Source organism: Mercenaria mercenaria, chromosome 17, assembly GCF_021730395.1.
Source record: "Mercenaria mercenaria strain notata chromosome 17, MADL_Memer_1, whole genome shotgun sequence".
Classification (NCBI taxonomy): Eukaryota; Metazoa; Mollusca; class Bivalvia; order Venerida; family Veneridae; genus Mercenaria; species Mercenaria mercenaria.
In genome coordinates this window covers 35573841-35584127 of record NC_069377.1, presented here as the reverse complement: position 1 = coordinate 35584127, position 10287 = coordinate 35573841, and positions in this window count along the sequence as shown.

Here is a 10287-nt window from a genome sequence, read left to right as displayed (position 1 = left end):
TGTCATCTTAGGGTCAGAAGGTGTAATGTCAGGATCGCAGCGACATTAACAGTGAAAATGGTTTCTGATCAATAAATTGAGAAGGCTTGGGGTTTTATTGGTTAACCTTCATAAGGTGCTTGTGTTGACGCCTTTCGAGTTAAGGGTCTGTAGGTCAAGATGAAAGTGACCTGTATTCTGGAAATGATTTCATGCAAAAACGTGAAACAGGCCAAGAGCCCTCATTTTAAATTAACAAATCTTGAGTGAGAACCTTACAATGATTCTACTTACCAAGTTTGTTGATGATCCATCAAGCGATTCATAAGAAGGATTTTTTTCTTTCTATTTTCTTTAGCTATAATGGCCCCTTAAAGAGGCCATGTGACCCCGTTTACAAAAAAAAACAACAACAGTGAGAGTGCATTACACTGATGGTACAGACCAAGCTTGATGAAGATCCATCCAACAGTAAATGAGTAGAAGTGTTTCAAAAATATTTCTATTTTTAGCTCTAGCATGCCCTTAAAGGGGCCAAGTGCCACAATCTGAAAAAAACTGGGAAAGGACCTAACAATAATGCAACAGACCAAATTTGATGAAGATCCATCATGCAGTTCACGAGAAGAAATCGTTTAAATGTTTTTTTTTCTATTTTAGCTTGTCTGATTTTTGAAAAAAAAATCTACGAGGTATTGTCGTCACTTGATCGTCGGCGTCAGCTAAAATTTTTGTTTAGGTCCACCTTTTCTCACTCAAAACCTGTAAGAGCTAAAGCCTTGAAACTTTGTACACTTGTTTATCATCATTAGGGGACTATGTAGGCCAAGAACTATAACTATGATAAGCATTTTGCCAAAATTATGGCCCTTTTTATACTTGGAAAATTTGAGTTTCTTGGTTAAGTTTTTTGTTTAGGCCCACCTGTTTTCAAAAACTATAAGAGCTACAGATTTGGAACATTGCACACCTGTTGATTATCATTAGGGGACTGTGTAGACCAAGAACCAAATCTCTGATATGAATTTTGTCAGACTAATGGCCATTTTTGTTCTTAGAGAATTTGAGTTTCATGGTTAAAGTTTTTGGAACCTATTTTGTCAGAATTATGACCCTTTTTATACGCCCGTTTGAAAAACGGGACGTATTATGGGAACGCCCCTGGCGGGCGGATGGGCGGGCGGGCGGCATCCGCATACTTTGTCCGGAGCATATCTTCTACATGCATGGAGAGATTTTGATGAAACTTGGCACAGTTGTTCACCATCATGAGACGGAGTGCCATGCGAGAGAACCAGGTCCCTAGGTCTAAGGTCAAGGTCACACTTACAGGTCAAAGGTCAAATTCAAGAATGACTTTGTCCGGACCATATCTTCTTCATGCATGGAGGGATTTTATTGAAAGTTGGCAGAATTGTTCATCATCATGAGACGGAGTGTCATGCGCAAGAACCATGTCCCAAGGTCTAAGGTCAAGGTCACACTTAGAGGTCAAAGGATACAAATGAAAACCTTGTCCGGAGCATTTCTTCTTCATGCATAGAGGGATTTTGATACAATTTGGCACAAATGTTCACCACCACGAGACAGAGTGTCAAGCGCAAGAACCAGGTCCCTAGGTCTAAGGTCAAGGTCACACTTAGAGGGCAAAGGTCAGATACAAGAATGACTTTGTCCGAAGCATTTCCTGTTCATGCATGGAGGGATTTTGATGTAACTTTACACAATTATACACCATCATGAGACGAAGTGTCATGCGCAGTTCTCTTCTTTAGAATTACTTCCCTTTGTTGTTACTATAAATAGCTTATATTGTAGCTTTTTCATTACTAGTCGTAGGGAAAAATCGAGACCACTTTTCTGTAGTACAACATGCATGCTACATCCAATTTTGAGGTGTATTTTGACCAATCTCTACCTGGTAAAGATTTTTGTGTGGACTTACATTTTTTTATGGATTTTTTTTTAGATTAACTTCCCTTAGTTGTTACTATAAATAACTTATATTGTAACTTTTTTATAACTGACCGTAGGGAAAAACCAAGACCACTTTTCTGTGGTACAACATAGATGTTACTTTCCAATTTTAGGTGTATTTTAAGGTATCTCTACCTGGTACGGAGTTTTTTTTTGTGGACGTAGAAAAACAAAAGACTTACAATGATTACTAAACAACCACAAAATTAAAATTCCATTTGCAAATACAGGTGCTAGAGTTAAGAAATTTGCTGTGACGGGCGTATATTGTGACATTCTGGCACTCTTGTTGTACTTGAAATTATGATCTGTAACTCTTACCTTGCATACTATCCAGCACTTGCACAATGCAGACGAGCGATGGCACCCGTAGGCGGTGTTCTTGTTAGCTGTTGCAGCCCCTAAAAGTGAAAAAGTGTTTTTATTTGATTAAACATGAGAAAGGACCTTAGTACATAATTTTACAGACCAAGTTTGAAGATCCTTCAAGCAGATCACGAGGAGAAGTCATTTAAAAGTATCTCAATTTTTAGCTCTATTTGAAGAATAGTCTAGCTATTCCACTCGCCCGGAAGTCGGCATCTGCGTCACACCTTGGTTAAAGTTTTGCATGCAAGTACATCTGGCTATCATTTACAGGCAATATTTAATTGCTTTGAAACTTACCTTTTCTTTTTGTAGGTCAAATACCGATCTCAGCAAGTGGTTCAAGTCCCATAACTCTGACATGTATTTATGCAATGGCCAAATTAAACCCCCTTTTTGACTTTGAAATTCCTGGTTAAAGTTTTTCATGCAAGTTACTATCTCCGAAACTAATGCAGATATTGAATTGAATCTTCACGTGTCTTCGGGGTTATAGAACTAGGTGATATCATCCAGTCCCATAACTCTAACATTCATTTTGACCACATTATGCCCTCTTTTGGACCAAGAAAATCCTGGTTCAAGTTCTGCGTGCAAGTACATATAACTATTACTTAAAGGCTTATAGTTTTGAAACTTATTTTTTTAGCTCAACTGAGCACGAAGTGCTCAAATGTCAGCTTTTGTGATCACCCGTCGTCCGTCCGTCGTCGTCGGCGGCGTCGTCAACAATTTGACTGTTAACACGCTAGAGGTCACAATTTTGGCCCAGTCTTAATGGAACTTGGTCAGAATGTTACTATCAATAAAATCTTGGACGAGTTCGATATTGGGTCATCTGGGATCAAAAACTAGGTCACTAGGTCAAATCAAAGGAAAAGCTTGTTAACATTCTAGAGGTCACAATTTTGGCCCAATCTTAATGAAACTTGGTCAGAATGTTACCCTTAATAAAATCTTGGACAAGTTCGATATTGGGTCATCTGGGGTCAAAAACTAGGTATCCAGATCAAATCAAAGGAAAAGCTTGTTAACACTATAGAGGTCACAATGTTGGCCCAATCTTCATGAAAGCTGGTCAGAATGTTACCTTTAATAAAATCTTGGAAGAGTTTGCTATTGGGTCATCTGGGGTCAAAGACTAGGTCACCAGGTCAAATCAAAGAAAAAGCTTGTTAACATTCTAGAGGCCACATTTATGGCTGTATCTTCATGAAACTTCGTCAGAATGTTAATCTTGATGATCTTTATGTCCGGTTTGAATATGGGTCAGGTAGGGTCAAAAACTAGGTCACCAGGTCAAGTCAAAGGAAAAGCTAGTTAACACTCCAGAGGCCACATTTATGACCATATCTTAATGAAACTTGGTCAGAATGTTAATCTTGATGATCTATAGGTAAAATTCAAATCTGGGTCAGGTGGGGTGAAAAACTAGGACACTAGGTCAAATCAAAGGAAAAGCTTGTTAACACTCTAGAGGCCACGTTTATGACTGTATCTTCATGAAACTTAGAATGTTAATCTTGATGATCTTTTGGTCAAGTTTGAATCTGGGTCATGTGGGGTCAAAACTAGGCCACTGGGCAAATTAAAGGAAAAGCTAGTTTACACTCCTGAGGCCACATTTATGATCATATCGTAATGAAACTTGGTCAGAATGTTAATCTTGATGATCTTAACGTCAAATTTAAATCTGGGTCAGGTGGGGTGAAAAACTAGGTCACTAGGTCAGATCAAAGGAAAAGCTAGTTAACACTTCTGAGGCCACATTTATGACCATATCTTAATGAAACTTGGTCAGAATGTTAATCTTTATCTTTATGTCAGTAGGTCAGGTGAGCGATACAGGGCCTTCATGGCCCTCTTGTTTCTTTTTCTAGGTCAATTTCCAACCTCACTGGGTCAAGTCCCGTAACTCTGACATGTATTTTGGGTCAAATTATGCCCCCTTTTGGAAAATCCTGGTTAAAGTTTTGCGTGCAAGTTACTATCTAAAAAAATAATGCAGATATTGAATTGAAACTTCACGTGTCTTTGGGGTTATAAAACTAGGTGATAGTATAAAGTCCCATAACTCTGACATGCATTTTGGCCAAATTGTGCTCCCTTTTGGGCTTAGAAAATCCTGGTTAAAGTTCTACATGCAAGTTACTATCTCCAAAGCTTATGCAAATATTGAATTGAAACTTCACACATTTCTTCGGGTTTATATAAAACTTCATAGCATCAAGTTTCATAACTCTGTCATGTAATTTGCAAAATTATGTTCCCTTTTGAACTTAAAACTTCTGGTTAAAGTTTTTCATGCAAGTTACTATCTCCAAAACTAAAGCAGATACTGGATCGAAACTCTTATAGATATTTTAATATTTAGGGTAACATTCCTCCTTCTGGGACAACAATTCGAATAGTCTAGACTGGCTGTATTACGGACAGCTCTTGATAGCTATAGTAGCCACTAAAAAAGGCCAAGTGCCCCAATTTGAACAAAACTGAGAGAGGACCTTACACTGATACTACAAATAAAGTCTGATCCATCAAATGGTTCATGAGATGAAATTATTTAAAGATCTTTTTACTTTTAGCTGTAGTGCTCCCTAAGAGGGGCCAAGCGCCCCCATTTGAACAAATAAGAGAGAAGACTTTATATAATAATGATACAGACCATGTTTGATAAAGAGTCATCAATCTATTTATGTGGAGAAGTTGTTTAAATATATTTCTAGTTTCAGTTCTAGCAGCCACTAAAGGGGCCTCTATTTGAATAACTATGAGAGAGGACCTTACAGTTATGTACAGACCAAGTTTACCTTTGGGAAAAAAATCTGCTCAATTTGGCAATTTTGTCCTTTTGCAGTGAAACAGCAGTTTTTCTGAAAAAACTGCCATTTTTTGCCAGTTATTTATACTGTTTCCAGCATGAAATGACCAGTAAAAAGCAGTTATTTTTGAAACTGCAAATAATTGGAGGATTGAAAAACTGGTGGTGGCCAGTTTTCTGCAGTTATTTTGAAGTTTTTATAAACGTTTTCGCAAAAAGCAGTTTTACGGGAAGTTAAATGCAGTTATTTTCTAAGAGCAGTATTTTCAGCATCTTTTATGAACACTAATAGTAAAAAACTGCTAAATACTGCTTCCTGATGTCCCATAATGCAGTGCAAAAGATGGCCGCTCACAGTGAAAACTAAAGCATGCGAAAATGTAAAAATGGATACTCAAATACAATGTTTTACACAAAATGATGCACAAATAGCTAAATAATTGATAACAACTGGAGTTTACTAATAAGGCTGGATTAAAGTGTGAAAATATGCACAGACTGAATGGATTTATAGTCATTTGATAGAAACTGGTGAAAATGTGCAAATTCAAAGGATTTACAAGATAAAGGACAAAACCAGTTCATAACCTGTATCAATGAATCTGAGGTTTTGTAGTTAAATAGAAATTCAGCTCATTGTACATTTTATGGCTGGTTAAATCATTACAGACAGTTTAATATTCAAAAGAAAGTAAAGAATGAATTACTCGCCTTGGACAAATTGATGCATGTTCAAAAGTTCAAATATTTGAAATGTTTAGCAGTTCTTCTGCAGTTTTTTGTGATGTTATTTAAATGGTTGAAACAAGAATTGTAGTATTTTTTGCAGTATTTTGTGATGTCATTTAACTGCATAAAACTGATCCAGCAGTTTGTTGCAGTTTTTTGTGACATCATTATACCTCTTAGTTCATTTATATATTTCGGCCAATTTAACTGCATTTTCACTGCCTTTTCACAGCTTTTCTATTAAATATGTAAATACAGGCATTTGAAGACAAATAACTGCCTTTTGAACGCTCTGAAAAATAATGCTGAAAAAACTGTAGTTTTAATGCCATCCTATTTCCTAAGGGTTGTTGATGATCCATCAAGTTGTTCATAAGAAGAAGTCATTTAAAGGTGTTTCTATTCTTAGCTCCAGCAGTGCCTGAAAGGGGCGCCAAGTGCCCAAATTTGAAGAAGGACCTTACACTGATGCTACAGACCAAGTTTGATAAAGATCCATCAACTGGTTCATGAGAAGAAGTCGTTTAAAGGTATTTCTACTATTTTTGCTCTAGCTGCCCCTAAAAGAGACCAATTGCGCCCATTTGAACGAACTTTAAAGGGGGCCTGACCAGGATGCTACAGACCAACAGTATTGTAATACTGACAAGTAATTTCAAAGAAGATGTTTTTAAGTAAAATTGTTGACGGATGATGGATGCCGGGTCATCCACCTATACTATAGATCACCACTGTTTCAGGTGAGCTACTAAAACAAAACTCCCATTATAATTTAGTCAAGACGGACAAAGCCTAGCTTACAATGACTCTTCTGCATTTAGTATGGAGGTCAGAAAATATTAACGACTTGTTTTGCAAGCTTGACAATACCTCAGCCCTAAATGTGGCAAGACAGGCTACATTTATACACCGATTCTGAGAAACCAGATAAAACCCTGCCACTGTAAAAGATTATACGCTAACCTAAAGCCCTTTGCCGACATCAGACAGAACCATTGCTCCGATTCTGATATACCAGATAGAACCTTTGCACTGATTGTGACAAGCCAGACTGAACCATGTCTACAAAAAGCTCTGTAATAATTTGGTCACGCCTAAGCCTGCTCTCCTGATAACATAGACATTTATGAAAAGCAAGACCTAAACCTTGCATTAATTTTGAAAACCCAGAGTAAACCCTTGCAATGATTTTGACTAGTCGGACCTAAACCTTGAACTGATACCAAGTCTAGACAAAAGCCTTGCCATGATTTTGACAAGCCAGGCGAAATCCTTGCATTGATTTTGTTAAGCAACATAAAATATCGGCACTGATTTTGACAAGCTCTGTCAAACCTTGCTCTGGACAAAACATCTGCACTGATTATGACTTGTAAGCCAGACACGTCAGACCAAAACCTTGCACTGATATCAACAAATCCCTTGCAATGATACTGGCATGTCAGACCTAAACATTGCACTGATTTCAACAAGATTTAAGCTTTGCACTGCTTTAAACAGTTGATTTTACTTAGACTAACATGATGTAAACGTTTTACTGATTTCGACAAGCTAGACAAAACCATTGCACAGATTTTGACAAGCTTAAGACAAAACTCTTGCATTGATTTAGGCAAGCCAGGAAAATCCTTGCATTGACTGGACAAAAACTTGCACTTATTTTGACTTGCTAGCTCAAACCCTAATACTAACAAGAGCTCGTAGAAAACCAAATGCCCCCTTGATGCATTCAGTAACTGCACAAGAAACAAAAATTATTTGGTCAGTGTGCACTGGACGTTTGACATACTGACCTCAAATCAATAATTGTGGGTCATTTACCAGTCGTAAGTTACCTCCGTATCAAATGAGATCAAAGCATTCTATAATAATTTGGCAAAAAAGTTCTACTGTTCTGGGTCAATGTGACCTTTGACCTACTGACCTCAAAATCAATAGGGGTCATCTGATGGTCATGATCAACCTCCTTATTAAGTTTCGTGATCCTAGGCCCAAGCATTCTCAAGTTATCGTCCGGATATTGTTTAATAATGTGATTTTGACCTTTGACCTACTGACCTGAAAATCAATAGGGATCATCTGCCGGTCATGATCAACCTCAATATTACGTTTCATGATCCTAGCATCTTAAGTTATCATACAGAAACTGTTTACCTGTCACGGGTCACTGTGACCTTGACCTTTGACCTACTGATCTCGATCTACAGGGGTCATTTGCTGGTCATGATCAACCTCCCTATAAAGGTTCGTGATCCTAGGCCCAAGCATTCTCAAGTTATAGTCCGGAAACAGTTTTACTGTTCTGGGTCACTGTGACCTTGACCTAATGATCTAAAAATCAATAGGGGTAATGACCAACCTCCCTATCAACTTTCATGACCCTAGGCCCAAGCGTTCTTGAGTTATCATCTGGAAACCGTAAACCTGTTCTGGGTCAATGTGACCTTGACCTTTGCCCTAATGACCTCAAAATCAACAGGGGAAATCTGCTGGTCATGATCAACTTCCCTATTAAGTTTCATGATCCTCGGCCCAAAGGTTTTCAAGTTATCGTCCAGAAACTCTTTCACTGTTCAGGGTCACTGTGACCTTGACCTTCTGAACTCAATGTCAATAGCGGTTATCTGCTGGTCATGACCAACCTCACTATTAAGTTGTGTGACCTTAGGCCCAAACGTTCTCAAGTTATAGTCCGGGAACGGTTTAACTGTTCCAGGTCACTGTGTCCTCGACCTTTGACCTACAGATCTCAAAATCAATAGGGGTCATCTGCTGGTAATGACCAACCTCCCTATTAACTTTCATGATCCTAGACCCAAGCATTCATTCAGTTATCATCTGGAAACGGTTTAACTGTCCAGGGTCACTGTGACCTTGACCTTTGACCTACTGATCTCAAAATCAATAGGGGTCATCTGCTTGTTATGACCAACCTCCCGATGAACTTTCATGATCCTAGGCCCAAGCATTCTTGAGTTATCATCCAGAAACGGAATGGTCTACATACCGACTGACATACCGACCGACCGACAGACATCTGCAAAACAATATACCCCACGATCTTCGAATGGGGTCATAATTATGATTTTTGGAGCAGGAAGAAACTTGCACTAACTTTGACTAGTTAGACAAATCTCGTTGTCTGAATTAGACAAGACAGACAAAACCCTTGCACTAATCTAACAAGCCAGAAAAGGCCTTGCATCAATTTTGACAAGCAAGATAAAACTTAGTCTGTGTTCAGACCCTGTGTTTTGTTCACAGGAGATAACTCCTGAGGCTCAAATTTTGTATAATCATGTCCCTTTTCTTCTCAAAACACTGAGTCTGTGAAAGAATGGTTTCAGCATCTCCTGAATCCTGGAGATCGACCATTTATCGGGTCAAGATATTACAGCAGATAATGATCTTGATACGTCACAATTTACGTGGACTGGTGATTCAAGGATATTTATTGCTATTTACACGTGGTAAATAGCCCCTGCTGTAATAAACTTTCAGAGCCAAGAAAAATTTGAATATATAAGAGAAATGATTAAACAAGAGGGCCATGAAGGCCCTGTGTCGCTCACCTGACCTATTGACCTGAAGATAATCAAGATTAACATTCTGACACAGTTTCATTAAGATATGGTCATAAATGTGGCCTCTAAAGTGTTAACTAGCTTTTTCCTTTGATTTGACCCGGTGACCTAGTTTTTTACCCAACATGACCCAGATTCGAACTCGACCTAAAGATCATCAAGATTAACATTCTAAGTTTCATGAAGATACAGTTATAAATATGGCCTCTAGACTGTTAACAAGCTTTTCCTTTGATTTGACCCGGTGTCCTCGATTTTGACCCCACAAGACCCATCGAACTTGACCTAAAGATCATCAAGATTAACATTTTGACTAAATTTCATGAAGATACAGTCATAAATGTGGCCTCTAAAGTTTTAACACGCTTTTCCTTTGATTTGACTAGTGACCTAATTTTTTACCCAACCTGACCTAGATTTGAACATGAACTATAGATCATCAAGATTAACATTCTGACTTAGTTTCATTAAGATAAGGTCATACATGTGGCCTCTACAGTGTTAACTAGCTTTTACTTTGATTTGACCTGGTGACCTAGTTTTTGACCCTACATGACCCAGATTCAAACTGGACCTTGAGATCATCAAGATTAACATTCTGACCAGGTTTCATGAAGATATAGTCATAAATGTGGCCTCTATAGTGTTAACAAGCTTTTCCTTTGATTTGACCTGGTGACCTAGTTTTTGACCCCAGATGACCCAATATCGAAATCATCCAAGATTTTATTGAGGGTAACATTCTGACCAAGTTTCATTAAAATTGGGCCAAAACTGTGACCTCTAGAGTGTTAACAAGCTTTTCCTTTGATTTGACCTGGTGACCTAGTT